General features: G+C 38.6%; 1 pseudogene; it reads left to right on the plus strand.

The window, feature by feature from the left end:
• The first annotated feature begins 7,455 nt into the window (after window positions 1-7,455).
• On the plus strand, window positions 7,456-27,389 carry LOC119981858 (annotated as a pseudogene).
• Window positions 27,390-27,436: the final 47 nt, after the last annotated feature.

Raw genomic sequence — 27,436 nt, forward strand, 5'->3', positions numbered from 1 at the left:
AAAGCGGAAAAAATTTCAGGAGACAAAAAGTACTGACATTTACTAGGCCCAAACCGAGACAAATCTATCTGCCCTATTCGGAGTACCTATAAGAAATAGGAAATTGTCACTCTTAAATCTGAACATTATCTTGCAAAGCAGAAGAAAAATATGAAAAACATGGCTCAACTTCTTACATAAGTAAAAGATTATATTTTCCCGCGAGCGTCATGGTCAACAAATGGGTGGAATGAAAGTATCTTGCCATAATGAGTTCAAAGGTGGTGTCGGTTTCCTTCAACAATGGTCAGATTATTTGGATCGAACGACTTTCCTCACGATGGTCACAGACTTCGAACGTGATTTTGGCTGTTACGGTAGACGAAACTCATCGGGGTTGGTCGGCTTTAGTTCATGATGACTTGCGCTTCAATTCGGCAGTAGTGGTTACTGGATTGTTTCTTGGACTGTGGCGACACCATGGTCGGCAATAGGTGTACTCGTGAGGAGGAAGAAAGAGATGGTGAGGGGCTGAGGTGTAAAGAGCACAGGTCTAAAAAAAACACAAAGTCAAAGTAAGTCGGGGTGTGGTTAATAAAGTTCGGGGTGTGACCAAAAATTTTCTTTGAGTAGGGCTATAAAATGGGTCGGGTCCAACCCAAAGGAAGTCAACGAATTCAAGGGCCGGGCCGGTCTGCTCGTTGAGCTCGACTGGTTGTGTCGGTTCGTGAATCTCAGAATCTCAGACCTGACATGTTAAGTGCCCAAGAGGCGAGTCTAGGAGTAAGGTTTGACCCATTTTTTTATATATTTCTTTTTATAATTTTCTTAAAACAATTAGTGTTATATTTTTAAAAAATATTATTAATGTGAGAGACATAGACTTATCACTTGAATGATTATCATCTTATTTTATTTATGAATTATGACAACTTGTTGGTCGTCTTCTGCGTCGAACATGAGATATCCCAATTCAGGCTCGTAGGAGCATGAGTGTTTGATCCTAGGATGTGATGATGTGTGTTGTGAGCGTGCCAGGATTTGTTGTCAGTCCAAAGATATTTTTTGTATGGAATTTTACGCACCAATTAGACTTGTCACCAAACGAGCTATGTGTAGTTTGATAATACAAAACCGCTGGTTCGAGAGTTGCCTTTCTTAAAAAGACATAAAATTTACCTAGTTTCAAGTGAGAAAAGCAAAAGATAGAAAACTAACACCGAAAGGAGAGTACTTCTACTGAACAAAATGAAAACAACACATCACTAGAATGTTAGGATTTTAATAAAAAAAAAGGTGTTCAAAATATAAAGAAATCTAGGCAAGAGTAATCCGTCAGGACGAGCTAAGTAGCCATCGGGATAGGCTAAGTAGTTGTCAGGATGATAGTTTCAAGTGAGAAAAGCAGAAGATAGAAAACTAACACCGAAAGGAGAGTACTTCTACTGAACAAAATGAAAACAACACATCACTAGAATGTTAGGATTTTAATAAAAAAAAAAGGTGTTCAAAATATAAAGAAATCTAGGCAAGAGTAATCCGTCAGGACGAGCTAAGTAGCCATCGGGATAGGCTAAGTAGTTGTCAGGATGACAGTTTCAAGTGAGAAAAGCAGAAGATAGAAAACTAACACCGAAAGGAGAGTACTTCTACTGAACAAAATGAAAACAACACATCACTAGAATGTTAGGATTTTAATTAAAAAAAAAGGTGTTCAAAATATAAAGAAATCTAGGCAAGAGTAATCCGTCAGGACGAGCTAAGTAGCCATCGGGATAGGCTAAGTAGTTGTCAGGATGACAGTCGCAGAGCAGCAACAGAGGTAAATCCGTTTGGACGAACAGGGAAGCCATCTAGACGGCTGACGGGCTGGAGCAGTTTTGGAAGAGTTTTTTTGTTACAAAAGAGTCCTGGTTGTAACGAAACTCATTTTTCAAGTTGATCCCTTGTTAGGAACGTGATTGTTATCATATTTGTAACTAGAAACATCTTGGGGAAGCAACTCCTAGGTAGAATTAAACTCTAAGATTTTCTACTACTATAAATACTAGTGCTTCATGAGTGTTTTTTAAATAGAGATAGAGAAACAATGGGCTGCGTGCGATGGGCATTTAGAGAGAGTAAAGAGAGATAACTTTGTGATGTATCTCTCGGGTTTTGCCTAGATTTCTTGGTGAGAGATTCAACATGTAGAGTGTTAGAGATATAAGATAGATTGGGGCTAATGATAATCTCTTAGGCTCTTGGGTATTCTTGGATTTCTTGGTGAGAGAAAATTGTGAGTGTGTGGTTGTACAAATTTTCAGCATAGTGAAGTTCTCTCTTGGTTTTCTTTTGACAATACTTGTGGTTTTTTCTCTGGTTTATAAGTTTTTCACATAAATTGCTTGTGTTATGATGGTGTTACTTTTCTCAAGTTCAATTTCTCTTTTGGTCTTGATATTATCGAATGAGGATCATGAGGTAATTTCCCAACATGGAATGCGTTAGGAGGCTTGAAAGGTAAATAAATGGGATAAAAATTAGTTGAGTGGAGTCATGCTAATTTCAAAGTAAAGGATAAAGTTTAGAGACGCAGAAGTCTGTGTTTGACGTAGGGTGGTTGTGAATATGGCTAGGGCTGTTAAAAAAACCATCCAAACAGAATCAATTGGTCAATTTTTGATCGATTTTTTATAATAAAAATTATACATTTCTCTACTAAAAACCTAACTGAACAAAAAAATTTGACCATTTGATCGGTTATATTTATGTCAAAAAAATGGAAAAAAAAAACGATTGAAACCTACCATAAACACCCCTAAATAAGGCTTCTTCTTTTTCTTATAGTTTTCATAGAGGTCTTCATCTCCTACTTCCTTTGCATGATCTTGGCAAGTCCTATTTGGTAGATCATGGGAAACCGCTTGTTTACTTGCTGTTTGAGTTGCTAGGTCAAATTTCTTTGTAGCCCCAACATCTTCAAATCGATGGGAATCATGATGGAGGTCCCAAGTCGTGGTTCTTCTTCTTGGAGGCTGCTGGAGCACTAAGCGCATGTAGTTCGTTCCACTCCCCTGGAATGTAGGCCTCATGTTAGTTTTGAGGTAAAGAGGCTAATAGTTGGCATTTTTTTATTTCTTCTAATAAACTGAACGTGGGAAGGTGGTTTGATCTTCAGAGTGTAGGATCAAATTCGTTTTGGTCTTTGGCTGTTATGCAATTGTTGGAGATGTGTCTGAGACAAACTAGGAATGTGTAGGCCACAAATCCGAAATCATCTGAGCCTTTTCTGCGCTTATCTGGTTAAAATCTTAGTCTTCAGCTAACAAACTATTTTAAAATTGAATAAAATAATTTTAACAATAAATCCCTATATTTTAGTCTTTCGAACAACCCTACAGACAATACTGATTTCTAGTAACTAATTCATGGATTTCAACTAAAATAAAATCAGATTTCTTGAAAAATGAACAAACGATTAATGTAAAATCTCCTTGCTCTCGCCATCTGTTCAATGGTGATTGGATGAGATGGGTACCACACTGTCACGTGTCATCTCGGGTGACTGTAGGTCATTTTTAGTATAAACACAACTACATTTAATTATAAATTACATATTTGAATTATGCATCACTCAATAACTTACAACGGTTAAAAATTTGCATCACAAATTAGTTGAAAACATCCAAACTAGGTTGACACTCTTTAACCAATCAATAATGTGCAATTTTTAACCAAAAAGACCTAGTAAAAAATTATGATTATTTGGAAACTATTAGTCTTTAATGTTAGGTTGAACACAAATCCATGGGCATGGAATTCGAGTCACAAAAAGAAATTTCTCGAGGTTGCATCGATAAGGAAAGAGATCCGTGCATAGAAGAAATTTTTAAAACTCTTTCATTAATCTCATCTTCTGCAACATTATTTGTTCAACTTCCTTCTTCCACCCTAAGCCAATCCCTCGAGAAAATTGTGGCTTCAAATGCATCGGGTGCCAAACTCGATCTCAATTCTCTAATAACATCTTTGCCTGTACAAAAAGCACTTTCAGAAGGTACCGTAGAAACCAATAGGGTTAGCTGATCTCTTTCAATGGTAGCAAGCACGGGTATTGTGCATGGTCAATTTTTCTCCATTGCAAGATGTCAATAGCAATTAATGCATCTTCATCCATAAAAGCAAAAAAAATGAGTACTTAATTACAAATGAAGATAATATTAGATGATGATGGCGATGATGAAGAATTTTTTTACTCCTAAATTTACTAATTAACGACATAATGAGATCTCTAAAAGAGTTACAGCAACTAGAGAAATAAAAATTTTATCTAATTAAATCATTGCATCTCGCATACTCACTTTATAGCAAATTTAAAATACTTTTCAAACGATTTATATTAAGTCAAATATCAACTTCCATATTTTTCTTTCCAATATTGTTTGCACCTCCTAATTTATGTTGAGTGTGGAGCGAATTTCTGCTGTTTTGGCGTCAAAAATACACTGCATGGCAGATTGCCCTTACTGGAGAGCCTTCCTCCAGGAAGCCTTTGGTGAAGAATGAACAGATTGCCCTTACTAGACCCCCTTACTGAACAGTCTTCCTCGAGGAAGCGTGAAACCTATTAAGAAACATATAAATAGAGGAAGACTGAAACCTATTAAGAAACATATAAATAGACATTCTTTTAGGGTTTGTTATGAATTCATGTTGTTTTATTCCTCTCCAGTAGGGGGATCCAGTAAGGACAATCTGCCATGCCATGTACTTGTGACACCAAAATAACATAAATTTGCTCCAAAGTCAACAATCTCCCATTTGGAGCTAATTTCCCCAAAAAAGGCAAAACCATTGTTTCTATCCTTAAACTATCCAACTTTTTTGATTTTATCCTTAAAGTATGAACTTAGTCATTTCTATCCTTAAACTTTCAACTATTTTCCTATTTCTGTCTTAAGTCAAAATTTTGGTGAGACTCTGCTGATTTTGCTAATGTGTAATCTTAATTCCGATGAACGACATCATCTTTGTTTTCAACAATGTTCACCACATTCCTCAAATTCGAGATCGTATAGAGTGTACCTGATATCTCACCACAAGCCACTACCAAGGCTCCCTTTGTAACCTCCTAACTACGATCAGAGAAATTAATCACACAACATTCTCTATCTAACTGACCCACGACAATCAAATTCTGTGACAAGCCTAGAATATGTCTAACATCATGCAACTTCCACACATTACTGTTAGGCAATTTAATACGCACCTCACCCTTTCCCACATTGTCAAGAGCCTCATCATTGCAAATATGAACCTTGCCATAATTGCCGGATTTGTAATTCTCCATGATACTCTTATTTGCAGTAGAGTGAAAAGACGCTCCAGAATCTACTACCCAAGACTCTAGTGGACTATCTGCACTCAAGATCAATGCATCACTATTGACCTCTACAGCTGTGTTGGCTTGATTATTATCATCTTTCAAAGCCCAACAATCCTTTTTCAAGTGTCCCGACTTCCCACAGTGCTAGCAACAATCCAACCACTTTTTAAACTTAGACTTTCCTCGTCCCTTTCTAGACTGAGACCTTCCGCGGTTGTTAGAACTCATGTTGGAAGATCTTCCCTTGTTTTCAGTGTTGAAAGCTGAACCACTAGCCGACTTTCCAACACAACTCTCCTCGATTCTTCACTAAGAAGTGTAGAACGTACTTCTTTGTAGTCTAGACTTCGTTTCCCATTGGAATTGCACACAGAACTCATAGTAGTATCCCAATCAGTAGGTATCGACGTCAACAAGTTCAAGCACCTCAAGTGCTCCTCAAAGGTAATTCCCACCGACTAAATTTTATCCAAAATTTCATTCACCAACACCACGTGTTGATTAACAGAATTCTCCCTTGACATCTTCAACGTGAACAACTACCTCAATAACTGAATCTGCTGCACTGCGCTTGTTTTTTTATATATCTCTAATAGGGTACTCATCAGCCTAGCAATAGTAGTTTCATTGACAACATGTGCACTAACACTCTTGGCAAGTGTTAACCCGACCACCCCTAAAGCTTTCTTATCAAGCTTGTCCCAATCCGCTCGACTCATACCAGTTGAAACAACACCCTCTAAGGGTAACTCCAAATCCCTAGTATTCAAGTAATCTGTGATTTGCATTCTACAATAGTGAAAATCAGTTCCATCAAACTTATTGAGACCTTTAGCACTATCTCCACCCATTACTCCCATTCAAACGAAGTTCACAACAACTCAAGAACGTTGAACAAAACAACCCTAAGCTTCGATACCACTTGTTGGGAGTTTTAACCCCTTCCCAGATTAAATTCAGCAGGAATAATAGAGATAATAATCAAAATCAATGCCAGATAATCTTAGGAACCCAAATCACAATCACGCAATCAAGTAAGAACAAAGATAAAAGAGACACAAAGATTTATAGTGGTTCACCCGATCAATTCGATCTAACAAGCTACTCCACTTTGTTGCTAGGCTTCACTAGATCATGAATCAAGAGTACAATCACCAAGAACTCCCTGTAACAATGTCTGACTACACTCTCTCTAACTCTTTTTGGAGGAATAAAACAACATGAATTTATAACAAACCCTAAAAAACATCTATTTATATGTTTCTTAATAGGCTTCAGGCTTCCTCGAGGAAAACTATCCAGTAAGGGGATCTAGTAAAGGCAATATGCCAATTCTCCACCAAAGGCTTCCTAGAGGAAGTCTCTCCAATAAGGAAAATCTACCATGCCATGTATTTTTGACGCCAAAACAACATAAATTCTACTCAATAATTTAAGCCCAGAATCAAAAAATCCCGCCAACCAATGGGATTAAACCTAATTACGAGGTAAGAGCTTCACCTTCGTTGGCTCATCTTCAATGTGGATATGAGTTCTTCCATTTCAAATCAAAATTCAATCGCTTGAAAATAAGAACAAGTTAGTAGGTCCAACACCCACTGTGGATGACCGTAGACACTCCGACATTCAAGTGGTGAGTATTTTAGTAATTAGATATTCACCCCTTTACGTTGTGTTACATCTTGCCTTATATAGTGTGATTGCTATATTTTCTCCCATTTGTTGGCCTGCCCTTTGCATGACATATGTCCATATTCTATTAGTACTTAAGTTGACTTTATACCATGAGGTTTTAATCGTCTAAAATTTGCCCTCAAGCTTGGTTGGGTCCTGCCTGGCCTGAGCCTTGTTATTGTGGCTTTGGCTGATCTGTTTCCTTTGCAACTAGGGCCGACCCTATTGAGTTCGGTTGGGGTGTTTATTTGTTGAATACATGCTGGGTCGGCGCTTCATAGTCTGAGTGATTTTTGTTGTATTCAAACCTTACCCTGTTGGAGCCATTATTACATGCCTCGGGAACCTATATCACCATAAGAACTATCAAATCCCTGCTTTTAAGGCTCCATGTTTGATGATACACGTCTCTCTTTATCTTTTGGGTCTCCCATATGGCTCCTTCCCTTCAACTACTATTGTTTCTTGCTGTTGAAACTATCAAGCACCTTTACTGGAGCCTTCAAGTCTTCCTATTGTCGTCCTCTATCGAGTTTTCTTTTCCCTCTCTCCTTAAGTGCTTTCAACTTTGCTTGACTTTGTATGTGGGGCTATTTTCAGTCCACATAAGAGATGTTGAAGCACTCAAGGAGTGGGCTTCTAGATATGATTTTTTGACCAAGTGTGAGCTTGCGCTTTATTATCTCGGCAAGTTTGACGATGATTGTGTAAACTTTCTTTTGATTTCTATCATAGAGGGAGGAATTATATTCCCCATTTCCAAATTATTCAAGAAGGCATTTAGAGTGTTCCAACTTACTCCTCATCAGTGCAATTCCAACTTATTTTGGATAGTCAATCGGGTAGATTACTTGAATAGAGCGTATGGGTTCAGCGTAAGCCGATTGATTTAGAGAGAGTCTACTTCGCCAAGCGAAGGGGACACTTACAAAAAATTGGTGCTGAGGGGAAGTGCCACCTTTTTCCTCGTGAGAAGGTCCAACCTCTCATTCACTATCTGCACTCTTCAACGCTGAGAAGAAGAGTTTTTCTAATCTGTGATCAAGGTTGGGAATTTGGCCAAGGGAAAGGTGAAAGGAGCCCAAATAAACTCATTCACACATCAGCATTGTCCCAAGTCAGTCATCCTTCCTTCTTTAGTTAGCCAATCCTATAGGATGACAGATCTATCATGTTTTGACCATGGTTGAATCCTAGGTTGCTACTTTAGAGAAAAAGACTTTATGCTACAATAGGAGGAGTGTGGCACGCACTCATCACTCATAGAAATTGTCAACAATATCACTAACTACTTGTTTGATCACTACATTACAGTTGAATGTTTAATCGGAGCAAAATTTAGGACAAGTCCAACTTCCAATGTAAGCTTCATACTGGCATCTTAAATTATAAGCTACGAATCAAACACTGAAGTCTATTAACAACATACATACTATGTGATACCGAGTTGAAATGAATTATACGTAATACGTAAAAGAAACGGAGGCAATAAGATTCACAATTATCATCATTGCAAGTTAACCAAATCTCCCACGAGATAAATTCCAAACCACTTTTTGTGTTAACATTGAACCACTAAATCAATACATACTGTAGTACCCGGTTTTCGTCCGGCCCAAAAAAATAGAAAAAATAAAAAATATAGTAATAATAATAATTCAAAAGCCCGTTCTGGAGCCCGTAAGCTCACAAAAAATTCAAAGCCTGTTTCTTGGACCCACAAGCATGCAAAAAATCATAAAGCCTATTTCTTGGACCATAAGCCCATAAAAATTCCAACCCAAACCCAATATAACTAAACCCTAGAAAATATCTAAAAAATAGGAAAATTAAATAAATAATAAATAAAACCTTAAAAAATGAAAGGTGACACCTTTTTAGGGTTTTACAAAAAAACATTGGAAAATACCACAATATTAGTTTCTTAGTACTTTTAAGGAGAGAAGAAGTAGGGTTTGTGGGGACATTTTGGTAAAACGAGAAAGTAGGGTTTTATGTGGTCATTATATAAAGATAAGTGAGAGATTTTTGTAAGGGGGAACCAACAATAGAAGGGAAGCAGCCGCATAACACACAAACAAAAAGGAGAGACTAAGGCGGCCGCAAGAGAAAGAAAGAAAAGAAAAACAGAGGAGAGAAAGAGAGAGAGCAAGGCAGCCGAGAGAAGAGAAGAAAACCAGAGAGGAAATTGGGAGAGAAAAAGAGGGAAGTTGCCGGCATCGGGAAAGAAAAGGAGTTAAGATCGTCGAAGAAATCGAAGAAACCGAAGGAAGGAGAGAACGGGAAGAAGAAGGCCATTGGACAACAAAGAACCGAAGGTAATATTTCGTTCATCTGAATCTGATTTCGTTTTGGTTTTGTTATCTTGGAATCTTGTCTTGCATATGATGGCTGCCATGTCTAAGATGATAGATAGTTTACATATCCTTCTATCCTTCTTGATTTTGATATCTAATCTGGTAGTTTACTCAGCCTTGGTTTGAATCCCTGTTTGTCTACTCTGTTGATATTGGTTTTCGATATCAAATCAGAATAGGTATTTTTGATCTCTGTGTTAATCCGACTTTGATACATTGGTATATCCACTACGATTGATGCTCGATTTATGGTTCATTTGTCTACAAATGATCAAGAATGTGAACTGCCATATTAAATGTGTATATGCGTGTATCTATATATTATGTCTGTGTGTATATACGTGTGCAGAATGTGTGTGTATGTATACGTTATGTGTTTATATATATATATATATATATATATATGTATGTATGGTGTGCGTGTACATGTATATGTGGTATATGAGTGTGAGCGTGCATATATATATACAGTGTGTGTATGTGTATATGTATGTATTCTGTAGCTGTGTTTGTATGTATACATCTCGTTTTGTATATTTGCATATGTGTATTTGAATATTTGTGTTTGTATATGTGTGTTTATAATGTATATGGATTTAATTTGAGTTTCCATAGCATTTGAGCACAATTTTGACCCATTTTTGTGTTTGTTTGTTGGGCTTGGACCGGGTTTGGGACTACTTGGGCCGAAGGGAATACTTAGAGGATTTGGGCTGGATTGGAGCAATGGGCCTCACGGACAATATTGGGTTTTTGTACATTTGTATAAATTTCATTTTTTTAATTTGTCATGTATTCTTGTAAAATGTAAGTCTTGTAATAGTGTAGCAAAAATAGTGGATGTAAAAATAGAAAATGCATACATGATATTTTAGGATGTTAGAAGCATATAGAAATTAGGAATTGATTTTGTGAATGATGATTGCATTAGAATGCATGCTTAGGACTTTGATTTCTCACACTATGCCATGATGCTTAGATGTATGCTAGAATTGTTTGAATGCAATGAAAATGAATGCAACGCGTTAGTCATTAGAATTAATCCAAGCCGTCTCACCTTAATAAACACACCAAGATTAACTTATGGAACCTTTATGTTTTGTTTAAATACCAAGGAGCCTTCAAGATATTGGGGTTCCATTGGCATTCATCCAAAACATTTGGATTTCGTGGACCCGGAAAGCAAATATGTTTTTAGGGATTAGGAGAATTTATTTATGGACCCAAAGGGGGGTTTAAAGATATTTGGCCCGTCCGATGGGCCTTAAATGGATTCTTTCTTTTCTCATGAAGAATATAATTGTGAGTAAGGCTTGAATTGAACATTTTTCATTGATTGTGGGCCTTTTTGGTGCATCAACCAAGTTCCCAAAAATCTCTTCTCCAAAACCATCAAAACCCATTCCCATGTTTCTATCCAAATAGCCTTTTTTCCAAATCATCCAAAACATCAAAACCCACTCCAATATGGACTTTTTCATCCAAGACCAAGTAAAACATTTTCGGCCAAGCAGGGAATGGCCGTAGTGATCCCGTGCACCTTTTTATTTCAACAACCACTTCAAGTGGAATTTTTTATTAAATGTTTTCGGCCAAGCCGGGAATGGCCGTAGTGATCCCGTGCATCTTTTTTATCCAGAACCACTTCAAGTGGAATTTTTTTATTAAATGTTTTCGGCCAAGCCGGGAATGGCCGTAGTGATCCCGTGCACCCTTTTTCTTATCAAAGACCACTTCAAGTGGAGTTTTTATCAAACATTTTTGGCCAAGCCGGGAATGGCCATAGTGATCCCGTGCACCCTTTTTTTTTTTATCAAAGACCACCTCAAGTGGAGTTTTTTTTAAATGTTTTCGGCCAAGCCGGGAATGGCCGTAGTGATCCCGTGCACCCTTTTTCCTTCTTTTTATCAAAACCCATAAAAATAAGATTTTTAAAATCAAATCTTGGTCTAACATTAATGGAACATTTCCACCCATTTGATAATACATGATTTTCCGGGCAAATGGAAAACTCATTAAAACATTTGGGACATACAATCATTCCTCAAAACAAAGTAGAGCCAAATAGGAAAAATTTTTTGAAGGTAACCGTTTTCGGGAGTTGTGGGGTGCCTAACACCTTCCCCATGCTCAATAGACCCCCTTACCCATTTTTCTCGTAGACCAAAATGGATGTCCAATTGCATCCTAAAAATCAATTGGTGGCGACTTCATTGTTTTTTATGCCGGTTGCTTCAGCTGGCGACTTCACTGGGGATCATGGTTGTTGTACCAAAGGGGTCGGGCCTTGTTGTCTTGGTGTTTTCCTATTTGGTTGATTTGTTTATTTTGTTGTATAATAGTCTTTCAACATTTTGAGGAATCTAATGTGTTTGTTCATGATTGTAGATAAAATAACAGGTTTTTGGTTTCATAAAATTTGAGTGTTTGAGTGTTTGTTAAGGATATGGTATGTTCCCCCGCACACACATCACTATTCACATGCACACAAATGGCCCATAAAAACCGGGTCCTACTAGTGATTAGTGAGGGTTGATCTTTGCTTTTGATGGATTTTGTCCTCACGTAAGCAAGGAAAGACATCCTCCTGGATTGACGTCCCTTCAAGATATTGGGGGATGGGTTGCACTTCCAGATATGGGGTGTGAACTAACCTGATCCAGTGGCCTCTCGCGTAGCCGCGTTATAGTTAGACATGCCACCCATATGCACATTAGATAACCCTTAGATCTGATTTGAGACCTTCAGAAATTTGTAGGAACCTGATTTTTTTTAGGAACAATGGGGGACTCTCCTATCTTTGACTCTATTTATTTCTTGTATTTTTATTCTTCATTTCATCAAACCACACATGTACATCTTTTATACACTTACCATGAATATGTTAGCCTAGGTTATGATCTTACACACTTGTTAATCATCCATACATGTTCATATATACTTGTTAAATCATCCATACATGTCCATATACACTTCACATTTGTTAAATCATGCATACATGTTCATATATACTTGTACGCTTGCCAATTATCTCTACATATCCATACATACTTGTACATTTGTTGATCATCCATACATGTTCATATATACTTGTTAATTACCCATACATGTCCATATATACTTACATAATTGTTAATTACCTGTACATGTTCATACATATCTCATACCCTTCACATAGATATAGTCATTGGAATTTGGTTTGGTAAAATTTTCAAGACATCTTTTAATTGAAATAGGATTTGCACAAATAATAGCCACATACATGCACATTTGTAAAATAAATGAGAACTAATGTCGTTGTTTGTACAATGCACAGAAAATCATAAATAATTATAGCGCCCAAGAAGCACCATCGACACCCCTATCAGACTCGCCTACAATCAAGAATTATTGAGAATATGGAGCAGGAAACGGGTGAGCATAGTCAGAATCAGGATATAGTCGAACTGAAAGAGCAGATGGCCCTAGTAATGAAGAATATGGCGTTGCTAATGAAGGGAAAAGGAGTAGTTGGAAATTCTGAAACACCAGAGGTTCCTGACAATCATTTGCACCAAGAAGTACCAGTTTACCCACCCGGGTTCACTCCTGTCCGTAACCAATCTTTGCCTGGTTTGCACCAGCATCAATATGTTTCTCAACAGGCAACGACTCAGAACCCAGCTTACATTCATCAAGTTGATCCTCATGTGCAGAACAATCCCTTCCCAATCGGTGCTGATACAGCGGGAACTTTTATTGGCGGAGTAGTGACTGAGGGAGTTCAGTATGAAGAAAGTAGCTCAATGGATGCCATCAAGAAGTTAGAAAAGAGATTAAGAGCTATGGAGGGTTTCAATGCTTCAGGGATGCTGAACCCAGCCAATCTGTGCTTGGTGAAGAATTTGAATGTTCCACATGACTTTGTACTACCAAAATTCAGTTTGTTTGATGGCACTGGAGTCCCTTTGGATCATTTAACGATGTATTGTCGGCGCATGCAGCCATATGCAAGCGATGAGAAAGTGTTGATGCATTATTTCCAAGATAGTCTGACTGGGGCAGCTCAAAGGTGGTTCAATACCCTTAATCCTTCGTCAGTAGCTTCGTGGGAGGATTTGGCTGAAATGTTTATGAAGCAGTATAAGCATAATGAAGAGAAAATCCCTACCATTTACGATCTGCAGAACACAGCAATGAAGAGTGGGGAAAGCTTTAGGGAATTTGCCCATCGATGGAGGGATGTGGCAGCCCAGATAATTCCACCCCTTTCAGAAAAGGATTTGTTGAACGCTTTCATTGATGCTCTCCAGGAGCCTTATACTTCCAATCTGGCGGGAGGTGGACATAATAACTTAGCTGATATGATACAGGCAGGAGAACGAGTTGAACGATGCATGAAGAGAGGAAACCTGCACTATCCCATCCTTGACAAACTAGATCCAATTAAAGGAAGTAAAGGCAAGAAGGCTGAAGTGCATTCTGTGAATTTTGATTCAAATCCCGTTGTTTATGGTGCGCCTACCTCAGACTACCGCCCTAGAAGCAATGCCCCAAGGATGTCAAGCCCAGGAGCCTAATATAACCATAACCATACCCATACCCAAAATCCTTATCTACCACGATTCAATGCACCACCACCCAATCAATACCCGCAAAACCCAAACGCTTACCAAAATTTTCAGAACCCACATACCTACCAAAATCCTCGTCCAAATTTCCAAAATCCAAGACCCAGAAGGCCGGTGGAACGTTTTGACCCTATACCTATGACATATGCGGAGTGTTTCACTAAGCTACAAGCCCAAGGGGCGGTAGTACCAATACCAGGAAGAGTTCACCAGCCTCCATATCCTCCCTGGTATGATCCAAATTCTACATGTCTTTACCATGGGGGCGTACCCGGACATTCAACAGAAGCATGTTTGCCTTTCAAGAGGTTAATTCAGGGGATGATTGAAGCGAAATGGCTCAACTTGGATGCTGTGGACAAGCCAAATGTTAACAACAATCCGCTGCCAAACCATGGAAATGAGGGCGTGAATTGTGTTGGTGAGTCTCGTGTTATCAAGAGGTGGGTGTCAGAGATTACGATGCCATTGAGTCAGTTATTTGACATCTTAAAGGAGCAGGGGATAATTGAAATGATGAGTTCTTTTTGCCAAAGTAATCAACCCGATACAAGTAAGATTTGCAAATTTCATAGTGGAATGGAAGGTCATACTATTGAAGAATGCAATGATTTTCGGGAGAAAGTACAAGAGTTGATGGATTTGAGGAGGATTATTTTTGAAGAAGGAGAAGGTCAAGAAGGCCATGTCAATGTCCTGGGAGGTTATTACCAGGGACCAAGGCCGAATTGTGTGAAACCTTTTGTTCTACAATACTCTACAAAGGACAAGCCAGTGACTGTGACTCCGAGGATAGATCCTTTGTACAAGAATGACAAGGCTGTGCCGTGGAATTATGAGGTTGAAGTTAGGGGAAAACAAGGAGAAATGGTAGATAATATTTCTGGTGTCAGTGGAGTTACTCGGAGTGGGAGATGTTACACGAGAAATGAGCCAGAAGGGAATCCGGTAGTGGATCTTGAAGCTGAACGCAAAAGAAAAGGGAAAGCAATACCTGAAGTTGAAAGATCAAGTCCTATTCCAGAAGAAGGTCTTTTTGTACGCCCAGAAGAGAAAAAGAAAGTTGTAACTGATGTGGAAGTCCAAGAGTTCCTGAAAATTATTCGGCAGAGTGAGTACATGATAGTGGATCAATTGAAGAAAACCCCTGCAAAGATTTCGATCTTGGAGTTGATAATGAGTTCTGAACCGCATCGACAAGTCTTGATGAGAATGTTAAATCAGGCGTATGTATCAGACAAGATTCCTACAGACTCTTTTAATGGCATTGTGGGAAATGTGTTGGCCTCTCATTTGTTGTCCTTTACTGAAGATGATATTCCCCCTGATGGGATGGGGCACAACAAAGCTTTGCATATTTCAGCCATGTGTCGTGGAAAGGAATTAGCAAGTATCTTGGTGGATAATGGGTCATCCCTCAATATTTTACCAAAGGAGACTTTTGAAAAGCTGCCGATTGACAGATCTTATTTAAAGCAAGTGCCGATGGTGGTGAGGGCATTCGACGGAACACGTAGAGAGATTATGGGAGAAATTGAAATACCTTTACAGGTTGCAAGTGTAACTTTCAATGTACCATTTGTGGTAATGGATATCTCACCAACCTACAGTTGCCTGTTGGGACGACCTTGGATTCACACTGCAGGAGCCGTTCCCTCATCGTTGCATCAGATGCTCAAGTTTGTTCATGATGGAAGGGTTTATATAGTAAAGGGTCAGTCAGAATGGATGGTTGCTAGTTTGTCTAATAGTTCTCCTATTGATGCTCCGGCGGAGGGGATTGAGAGTTCATTCCAATCTTTTGAAATTGCTAGTGCTAGCTATGTGAAGGAAGGACTCTCTCCCTTAAAGCCACAAGTATCCAAGGTTACGAAGAATGTAGCAAAATTTATGTTGAAAAAGGGGTTTCGCCCGGGAGAAGGACTTGGTAAGAATCGACAAGGAATTAAGAAGCCAGTAGAAATGGTGAAACATCCAGAACGTTGGGGCTTGGGTTATAAGCCAACTAGGGTTGACAGGAACCGTGTGCAGGCAGAAAAACAGGCAAAGAGGTTTGCTCGTCTGGAAGGAAAAGAGCTGGAAGTTGAAAAGAAACCGTTTCCTTGGCTTTATGACAGTTTTGTGTATGGAGGGATGCAGAACAAGATAAGTTTGGCTGATACTGGGGCAGTTTTTGGAAAACTGCCAGTTGAAAAATCGGCTGATAAAACTGGGGCAATTTTGGCAAATATGTGTGATCAGTTTGAGGAGTTCCAAGTTGCTGTGGTGGAAGAGGAACAGAGTTCGGCTGCTAGACCTTGCTTTGTCATCTCGCGTCCTTCAAATTTCAAATTAGGCAACTGGACCAGTCTGGAGCTCCCAGTATCTCTCAAGAACCTGCAAGAGTAATCCCGAGTGCACTACCATCGTGGGCCCAGCTCACGGCCTTCGTTTGGGTCTTTTGTAATGAGCATGCTTTACTTTGCTTTCAATAAATTTTATAGTATGGCGATTGCATGTTCTATCTTTGTACATATTTCCTTTTTTCCATGAAATGAGAGTCTTTTGATAGTTATCCATATTCATGTTTCTTCATTCCCATTTGAGTTTTTCTTCCCCATTCTCAAAGCCATTTTTATTCACTTCTTCAACAGGATTGAAAATGATGATAACGAAGATGACGAACTTAATGAACCAGATTTTGATGCACCCATTAGCAATGTTGAATCTGACTATGAAATAGAGGAAGAAATTGAGATTTTACCTGAAATGTTAAGACAAGTCAATCGAGAGGAGAAAATAATACAGCCACATCAAGAGGTAACAGAAGTTGTTAATTTGGGAACTGAAACGGAGAAAAAGGAGGTTAAGGTAGGAGCTGCCTTCGAAGGAGAGAATAAGAAGAAATTGATAGATTTGTTGCATAATTACCAGGATGTCTTTGCATGGTCTTATCAGGATATGCCCGGTCTTGATACAAGTATTGTTGTTCACAAGTTGCCATTGATTCCAGAATGTACCCCAGTGAAACAAAAGCTAAGGAGATTGAAAGCAGATATGCTTTTGAAAATAAGAGATGAAGTGAAGAAGCAGTTTGACGCTGGTTTTTTAGCAGTGGCTAGATACCCTGAATGGGTGGCAAATATTGTACCTGTTCCCAAGAAGGATGGTAAGGTTCGGATGTGTGTCGATTACAGAGATCTCAATCGTGCAAGCCCGAAGGATAATTTTCCTCTTCCCCATATCGATGTTTTGGTGGATAATACGGCTAGACATTCAACTTTCTCTTTCATGGATGGATTTTTGGGTTACAATCAGATCAAGATGGCACCAGAGGATCGTGAGAAAACGACTTTTATTACCCTATGGGGAACCTTTTGCTATAAAGTCATGCCGTTTGGTCTGAAGAATGCCGGTGCTACTTATCAACGAGCCATGGTCACTTTGTTTCATGACATGATGCATAGAGAAGTTGAAGTATATGTTGATGATATGATAGCAAAATCCAAAGAAGGTGAAGATCATATTGTGAATCTCCAAAAGTTGTTTGATCGATTAAGGAAGCATCAATTGAAGTTGAATCCAGCTAAGTGCACATTTGGGGCAACCTCGGGGAAGTTGTTAGGTTTTATTGTAAGCAGGAAAGGAATTGAGGTAGATCCTGATAAAGTGAAGGCGATCTTGGAGATGCCACCCCCTCGGACAGAAAAGGAAGTTAGGGGTTTCTTGGGAAGATTGAATTACATTGCCAGATTCATTTAACAGTTGACCGCTACTTGTGAACCTATCTTTTAAATTGTTGCGTAAGAGTAACTCTACTGAGTGGAACGAAGATTGTCAGATTGCATTCGAAAAGATCAAGCAATACTTGAAAAGTCCTCCAGTGTTGATGCCTCCTGTGGCTGGCAGGCCGCTTATTCTCTATTTGACTGTCTCAGATAGTTCGATGGGATGTGTGCTTGGACAACATGATTCATCGGGAAGGATAGAGCATGCCATTTATTACTTAAGCAAGAAATTTACTAGTTGTGAAGCAAATTATTCGATGTTGGAGAAGACTTGTTGCTCTTTGGTTTGGGCTGCACATCGACTTAGACAGTACATGCTTTATCATAAGACGTGGTTGATTTCCAGGATAGATCCTATCAAATACATTTTTTGAGAAACCTTCTCTTTCAGGGAGGATAGCTAAATGGCAGATGCTGTTATCAGAATATGATATTTTGTATGTCACACAGAAGGCAATCAAAGGGAGTGCAATAGCAGATTATTTGGCAGATGGAGCAATTGATGATACTCAGCCAATGGATATGAAATTTCCAGATATTGATGTCATGACTGTGTCGATAGAAGCGGGAAATCAGAAGGATTTGGCAAAATGGACTATGTTGTTCGATGGTGCTTCTAATATCGTAGGATGCGGAGTTGGTGCACCGTTGATATCACCTGATGAGAATGTTATACCGTTTACAGCTAAGTTGTATTTCGAATGTACTAACAATGTGGCTGAGTATGAAGCATGTACGATGGGAATTCAAGCTGCTATTGATATGGGGATTAAGAGGCTACAGGTTTATGGTGATTCACAGTTGGTGATTAGGCAATTGAATGATGAGTGGGAAACCAAAGACGACAAGCTCATTCCATATTACCAGCATATCAAAAAGTTAGTCAAGTTTTTTGATTGGGTTGAGTTTGATCATATCCCAAGAGAGGAGAATCAAATAGCGGATGCTTTGGCAACTTTGGCGGCAATGTTTGATGTAGACCCAAAAGGGGAAGTGCAGGTGATTAAAATCGAGAGCCGAGAAGTTCGAGGTTACTGTTCGAATTTGGAGGGAGAGCCTGATGGTAAACCGTGGTATCATGATATTCAACAGTACATTGAAAAGAAAGCATATCCATCAGGGGCATCAGAGAATGATAAGCGTACCATCAGGAGACTGGCAGGATCTTTCTTCTTGAGTGGAAATGTTCTTTATAAAAGGAATGATGGAATAGTTTTCTTACGTTGTGTTGATGTTGCTGAGGCTAAACAAATAATGGAGGAAATTCATGAAGGAATATGTGGGACTCATTCCAGCGGATATGCAATGGCACGGAAGATTATTCGTGCAGGGTATTATTGGTTAACCATGGAGAGAGACTGTATAAGTTATGCAAACAGATGCCACAAGTGTCAGATTTATGCAGACAGAACACATGTTCCAGTTAATCCATTGCATGTGTTGACATCACCATGGCCTTTTTCGATGTGGGGATTAGATGTCATCGGTCCAATTGAGCCAAAGGCTTTTAATGGGCATCGTTTCATTTTGGTTGCTATTGATTATTTTACCAAATAGGAGGAGGCTGCTTCATATTCTAATGTGACGAGTAGCGTGGTTGTTCGGTTTTTGAGAAAAGAAATTGTTTGTCGATATGGAGTCCCGGAAAGAATTATTACTGACAATGGCACGAATTTCAATAGCAAAATGATGAAGGATTTTTGTGACCAGTTCAAAATTTATCACCATAATTCGACTCCTTACCGTCCAAAGATGAATGGGGCTGTCGAGGCGGCGAATAAGAATATCAAGAAGATCATTGGGAAGATGACAGAGAATTACAAAGATTGGCATGAGAAGATCCCTTTTGCTCTATATGGTTATCGGACATCAATACGGACATCTACCGGGGAGACGCCTTTCTCCTTGGTGTACGGCATGGAAGCGGTTTTGCCTATCGAAGTGGAGATTCCATCCCTTCGAGTAGTTCTGGAGGCAGGATTGGAAGAATCAGAATGGATTCGAATGCGGTATGAGCAGTTGAATTGGATTGAAGAACGAAGACTAAGAGCAATTTGTAAAGGGCAATTGTATCAAAGAAGATTGATGAAAGCACATAATAAGAAAGTTCGACCTCGCAGTTTCAGGGAAGGAGATTTAGTGTTGAAGATGATCTTGCCACCTCAAAAGGATCACCGAGGGAAGTGGACACCGAACTATGAGGGACCATATGTGGTGAAGAAAGCCTTTGAAGGAGGGGCATTAATTTTGACAAGAATGGATGGAGAAGAATTGCCTAATCCGGTGAATGCAGACGCCATCAAAAAGTATTACCCATAGCAAAAAAAAAAAAAAAAAAAAACTCGCTAGATTGAAAACCCGAAAGGGCGGTCTAGGCAAAAATTAGAGTTAAAAAAAAAAAAAAAAAAAAAAACAAAAACTCGCTAGATTGAAAACCCGAAAGGGCGATCTAGGCAAAAATTAGAGTTAAAAGCTCGCTAGATTGAAAACCCGAAAGGGCAATCTAGGCAAAAATTAGAGCAATAAATATCCTGTTGGAGTGAAAACCCCTCGTGGGCGCTTCAGGCAAAAATTAGGGAAAATAGGAAAGTCTCTACTAAAGTGAAAACCCTTCCTGGGAGCTTCAAGTAACATTGAGATCAGAAAAGGCGTGGAGAAAGCAATTACGGGGAACTGACAGAGGCCATCAAGAAGATTTGAGAAGAATATGGGACAATATAGTGAATGACAGATAGTAAGGCTGTACACGGGTGAATTGGTTATGTTCAGGGCTATGCATGACGAGTCTGTGAAGGAGAAGCTTCATATGGAAGTAGTCAGATTCAATAATTGCAAAATGGGGGCACACAAAACTGGGGCAGTTTTGTGCGGAATCAAAGTTATCTCATCTTATATCCTATAAAGATTCTGCTATTTCCTTTATTTTTAACCCTCTTGAATCATATATATACTCGATCAGTCTCTCCTGTTATCTATTTATTCTAAATAAAACTCTCTGAGGTCATTCAATTCATTTCTGAATTACTTATTCATTGCTTGTGTTTTTCATGATTTTTTGCCTTCATAAATCTCATGTAGTACAAGCATTGCCATACTATTGAATTTATTTGGAAGTTGAGTAAAGTAATAAAAGAATCATGATAAGTGCATTAGGACATTGTTCTTATCAGGAACCTGTGAGATTTTGGTGTTCTTGACTGTAAAGGAGCTAAAAGAAATTAACTGGCACTAAAAGGCATGGTGGAGCTGAAGAGATTGTGGTGTTCTTATTTCTAAGAGAGCTAAAAGAAATTAATTGGCGTTAAAAGGCATAGTGGGGCCAGAGAGATGTTGGAGCCGGAGAGATTGTGCTTGGCATTAAAGGTATGTCAGATTTGGTGGAAATCAGATGTAAACAATAAATCGATGGAAAGATCAGACAAAAAAAAGAATGAAAGATACAAGAATAAGCCTAACATGGCAGATTGAAGATAGGATGGAATCAAAAGATGCAGTCTTCTCATGATGGATGATTGCAGGATGAAAGGGTGGAAATCAGATATGAACAGTAAATCGATGGAAAGACCAGACAAGACAAAACAAGAATGAAAGATACAAGAATAAGTGTAACATGGTAGATTCAAGATGGGATGGAGGCAAAAGATGCAGTCTTCTTATGATGGATGATTGCAAGATGATAGGGGTGATGGTGCTTACAACAATTAACCAAAATCAAATTTTCAAAATGAGAAAAATAAAAGAAAATACAATTTTCTTCATGCATTAATACACTCATGGATATTTTCTTGCATAAATTCAAACAAACATTTTTGGCCAAGCTGGTAATGGCCGTGGTGATCCCATGCACTTTCTTTTCATCAGCCAAGCTGGGAATGGCTGTAGTGATCCCATGCACTTTCTTTTCTTGTCAGCCAAGCTGGGAATGGCTGTAGTGATCCCATGCATTTTCTTTTCTTGTTAGCCAAACTGGGAATGGCTGTAGTGATCCCATGCCCTTTCTTTTCATCAGCCAAGCTGGGAATGGCTGTAGTGATCCCATGCACTTTCTTTTCATCAGCCAAGCTGGGAATGGCTGTAGTGATCCCATGCATTTTCTTTTCATCAGCCAAGCTGGGAATGACTGTAGTGATCCCATGCACTTTCTTTTCTTGCTGGCCAAGCCGGGAATGGCCTTGTGATCCCGTGCCCATTATTTTTCTGCACAAACATTTGGCCAAGCCGGGAATGGCCTTGTGATCCCGTGCCCTTTATTTTCTTGCACAAACAGTTGGCCAAGCCGGGAATAGCCACAGTGATCCCGCGCATTTCAGTTCCCGTACGAAACTCGGTTGACTACACCTTTGTTTGTCTTTTATTTCATAAAAGACATACAAAGGGGGGCAGCTGTAGTACCCGGTTTTCGTCCGGCCCAAAAAAATAGAAAAAAATAGAAAAATTAAAAAATATAGTAATAATAATAATTCAAAAGCCCGTTCTGGAGCCCGTAAGCTCACAAAAAATTCAAAGCCTGTTTCTTGGACCCACAAGCATGCAAAAAATCATAAAGCCTATTTCTTGGACCATAAGCCCATAAAAATTCCAACCCAAACCCAATATAACTAAACCGTAGAAAATATCTAAAAAATAGGAAAATTAAATAAATAATAAATAAAACCTTAAAAAATGAAAGGTGACACCTTTTTAGGGTTTTACAAAAAAACATTGGAAAATACCACAATATTAGTTTCTTAGTACTTTTAAGGAGAGAAGAAGTAGGGTTTGTGGGGACATTTTGGTAAAACGAGAAAGTAGGGTTTTATGTGGTCATTATATAAAGATAAGTGAGAGATTTTTGTAAGGGGGAACCAACAATAGAAGGGAAGCAGCCGCATAACACACAAACAAAAAGGAGAGACTAAGGCGGCCGCAAGAGAAAGAAAGAAAAGAAAAACAGAGGAGAGAAAGAGAGAGAGCAAGGCAGCCGAGAGAAGAGAAGAAAACCAGAGAGGAAATTGGGAGAGAAAAAGAGGGAAGTTGCCGGCATCGGGAAAGAAAAGGAGTTAAGATCGTCGAAGAAATCGAAGAAACCGAAGGAAGGAGAGAACGGGAAGAAGAAGGCCATTGGACAACAAAGAACCGAAGGTAATATTTCGTTCATCTGAATCTGATTTCGTTTTGGTTTTGTTATCTTGGAATCTTGTCTTGCATATGATGGCTGCCATGTCTAAGATGATAGATAGTTTACATATCCTTCTATCCTTCTTGATTTTGATATCTAATCTGGTAGTTTACTCAGCCTTGGTTTGAATCCCTGTTTGTCTACTCTGTTGATATTGGTTTTCGATATCAAATCAGAATAGGTATTTTTGATCTCTGTGTTAATCCGACTTTGATACATTGGTATATCCACTACGATTGATGCTCGATTTATGGTTCATTTGTCTACAAATGATCAAGAATGTGAACTGCCATATTAAATGTGTATATGCGTGTATCTATATATTATGTCTGTGTGTATATACGTGTGCAGAATGTGTGTGTATGTATACGTTATGTGTTTATATATATATATATATATATATGTGTGTATGTATGGTGTGCGTGTACATGTATATGTGGTATATGAGTGTGAGCGTGCATATATATATACAGTGTGTGTATGTGTATATGTATGTATTCTGTAGCTGTGTTTGTATGTATACATCTCGTTTTGTATATTTGCATATGTGTATTTGAATATTTGTGTTTGTATATGTGTGTTTATAATGTATATGGATTTAATTTGAGTTTCCATAGCATTTGAGCACAATTTTGACCCATTTTTGTGTTTGTTTGTTGGGCTTGGACCGGGTTTGGGACTACTTGGGCCGAAGGGAATACTTAGAGGATTTGGGCTGGATTGGAGCAATGGGCCTCACGGACAATATTGGGTTTTTGTACATTTGTATAAATTTCATTTTTTTAATTTGTCATGTATTCTTGTAAAATGTAAGTCTTGTAATAGTGTAGCAAAAATAGTGGATGTAAAAATAGAAAATGCATACATGATATTTTAGGATGTTAGAAGAATATAGAAATTAGGAATTGATTTTGTGAATGATGATTGCATTAGAATGCATGCTTAGGACTTTGATTTCTCACACTATGCCATGATGCTTAGATGTATGCTAGAATTGTTTGAATGCAATGAAAATGAATGCAACGCGTTAGTCATTAGAATTAATCCAAGCCGTCTCACCTTAATAAACACACCAAGATTAACTTATGGAACCTTTATGTTTTGTTTAAATACCAAGGAGCCTTCAAGATATTGGGGTTCCATTGGCATTCATCCAAAACATTTGGATTTCGTGGACCCGGAAAGCGAATATGTTTTTAGGGATTAGGAGAATTTATTTAAGGACCCAAAGGGGGGTTTAAAGATATTTGGCCCGTCCGATGGGCCTTAAATGGATTCTTTCTTTTCTCATGAAGAATATAATTATGAGTAAGGCTTGAATTGAACATTTTTCATTGATTGTGGGCCTTTTTGGTGCATCAACCAAGTTCCCAAAAATCTCTTCTCCAAAACCATCAAAACCCATTCCCATGTTTCTATCCAAATAGCCTTTTTTCCAAATCATCCAAAACATCAAAACCCACTCCAATATGGACTTTTTCATCCAAGACCAAGTAAAACATTTTCGGCCAAGCAGGGAATGGCCGTAGTGATCCCGTGCACCTTTTTATTTCAACAACCACTTCAAGTGGAATTTTTTATTAAATGTTTTCGGCCAAGCCGGGAATGGCCGTAGTGATCCCGTGCATCTTTTTTATCCAGAACCACTTCAAGTGGAATTTTTTTATTAAATGTTTTCGGCCAAGCCGGGAATGGCCGTAGTGATCCCGTGCAGCCTTTTTCTTATCAAAGACCACTTCAAGTGGAGTTTTTATCAAACATTTTTGGCCAAGCCGGGAATGGCCATAGTGATCCCGTGCACCCTTTTTTTTTTATCAAAGACCACCTCAAGTGGAGTTTTTTTTAAATGTTTTCGGCCAAGCCGGGAATGGCCGTAGTGATCCCGTGCACCCTTTTTCCTTCTTTTTATCAAAACCCATAAAAATAAGATTTTTAAAATCAAATCTTGGTCTAACATTAATGGAACATTTCCACCCATTTGATAATACATGATTTTCCGGGCAAATGGAAAACTCATTAAAACATTTGGGACATACAATCATTCCTCAAAACAAAGTAGAGCCAAATAGGAAAACATTTTTGAAGGTAACCGTTTTCGGGAGTTGTGGGGTGCCTAACACCTTCCCCATGCTCAATAGACCCCCTTACCCATTTTTCTCGTAGACCAAAATGGATGTCCAATTGCATCCTAAAAATCAATTGGTGGCGACTTCATTGTTTTTTATGCCGGTTGCTTCACATACCTTATCAATCATTTTTCTTTTTAATTGGCTAACAAGAACATTCCATGCTATAATCATTAGTGAGCTCATTGAAAAGCTACACAAAGATCATAATATGCTTACATCTCTTTGGTTAACCGGGAAGCTTACCAGAAATTCAATCCTTGAACACAATCTTGATCCGGTTCGATCCACTTCCTCAACACCAAACAAATTATTGCCAATCAACTTATGATCTCAGCTCTTGTCCAACCAAGTTTAGTACCTAACAGCAGCTACATACCATGCAAATTAAGAAGTCCGTCGAGTCTGAGTATGACATTAACCACAAAATAAAAAACAACTTATAATCCTTACCTTTCTATATCTTATACGTTGCACTGCTAGCACGTCGAACTCAGCTCTGAAACACTCCTTTTTAGAGAATTTGTACAAGAACAAGCATGACAAACACCACCCTTTTTATAGATCAATCCTTCATTAAATCCATTAACCTTTTGGATGACCAAACATTCCCACCTTCTATGCCAGTACAATTCCTCTTTAATGAATTCATAACCTCCCTATTATGGCCTTGAATGAACCTCTTAATTTGTGACATAAATATATCAACTGGTCTGTACCTAGATACACTTAAAAGGTTGTCTCTGCTCTCTGCTATAGGTGTTCAGATAATTACTCAAGGTGTTTGGACAGGTATACCTCGATTGATCGTGTTTCGCTACAGGAGTGGAAATCTGTCCGGACATCTATTGTAAAAATTCCAGCGCAATTCTTACCAGGCCCACTTAATTATACCAATTTCAATTACAAATATAAATACATCTTTTACCCATAAAAATTGAATTTTATTATTATTGATATTACGTCAAAATGTTGTACATTTGACACCATATATTTAGATGTGGAGTTTTGCCATTAGTCATCAAGTTTTTGGAATGTTACAATAGTCCTTCACGACAAATCCAGGAACGTGGTTCGTGCCCAGCACTTATCGAGTTTTATAAACATTTCAGTGATGGAGATATCAAACCCCCAATAATCCTTGTTTACAAACCTTCAGAAGTGATGTTTTCTAACTTACCCTAGAGGTTGATAGGATCTAGTTAGCGGAGTTCTTCCCTTTATTTGACCCAGCGAACGCTCTTATACATATATTTTACCGTAGTTAAGCCGAGATTCGTGGTCTGATCCAGGTTCCAAGTATTTCATCCAGTGTTGAAAGCTAGTTAGAGGGTGTAGATGATGAGCCCATTAATCTTTCTATCACCGATTGGAACCTTCTTGAGGAATCTAATACATAGATTCATTGTTTTCTCCTTATTTATGTGAACTTTTTATGCTAAATATTCTTCTTTATACCTTAACTTTCCCTTTCTGGTGTTGTAGGTTCCTTCTCATTCTAGATGGCTCTCCCTTTGAGGTCATTTGGCATGGGTGTAAGAGGTTCTCATTGAACCAGTACTAGGCCTCCTCCCCTTACGATTCTGCCATCTGCTTTTTTGGTCAAGTCTTCTAATGCTCCTCTGTGGGCTAAGAAAAAGAGATTAATGGAGAAAGGCCTCATTGATGATCCTTAGGAGAAACAGAAGCAAGTCGACTCCAAGAACTTAGTCGAAGACCCATCAAATAGGTCCAACTCTTATACTTCCAAGCCTGGTGGTAGTGAACCTCTTTTTTTCCATCTGTTGACTACTAGAAGCCTTTCACTCTTTCGAACTTCATCAGGATGATGGTATAGAATGATCTCTGCTTGAGTCCATCCCTCTACTCGGTGATCGATGTCTTTGGGAAAAGACGGTCGATTCATATTTGAGGGATGCTTCTGCTTGATATTTGATGTATGTATGCCCATAAGTCATATTGAATGTTTTATTTGTTCAACTATGCTTCCTCACTTTTTCTTCTTTCAAACTGCTCAGATAGTTTACGAGCTCCATGACAGCTTTTCTCGATATAAAAGGAGGCTTTTTCAGTTAAGGCTCTGGATGCTGTAAAGGTCAAGCTAGAGGCCAAAGCTATTGACCTAGCTAGGCTTCAGTCAAAACTTGTTGAACCTAAAGGTGCTGCTTATTTGGAGAGATCCCAGAAGAGCGAGATTCAGATCCAACTGAATCTTACTTTGGAGAAGAACGCCAAGATCAAGGCCAAGCTTGCTACTCTTCTTTCTACTATTCAAAGCAGGGAGAAAGTTGCTGCTCAAAAGATCTATGATGAGCGCTTTGTCTTCTACTCTGTTGAGGGCGATAAATAGAAAAATATGGACTATGCCCGAGGAAGAGGGATGCTCTTTTGGCATTG

This window comes from Tripterygium wilfordii, chromosome 17, assembly GCF_013401445.1.
Source record: "Tripterygium wilfordii isolate XIE 37 chromosome 17, ASM1340144v1, whole genome shotgun sequence".
NCBI classification, from domain to species: Eukaryota; Viridiplantae; Streptophyta; class Magnoliopsida; order Celastrales; family Celastraceae; genus Tripterygium; species Tripterygium wilfordii.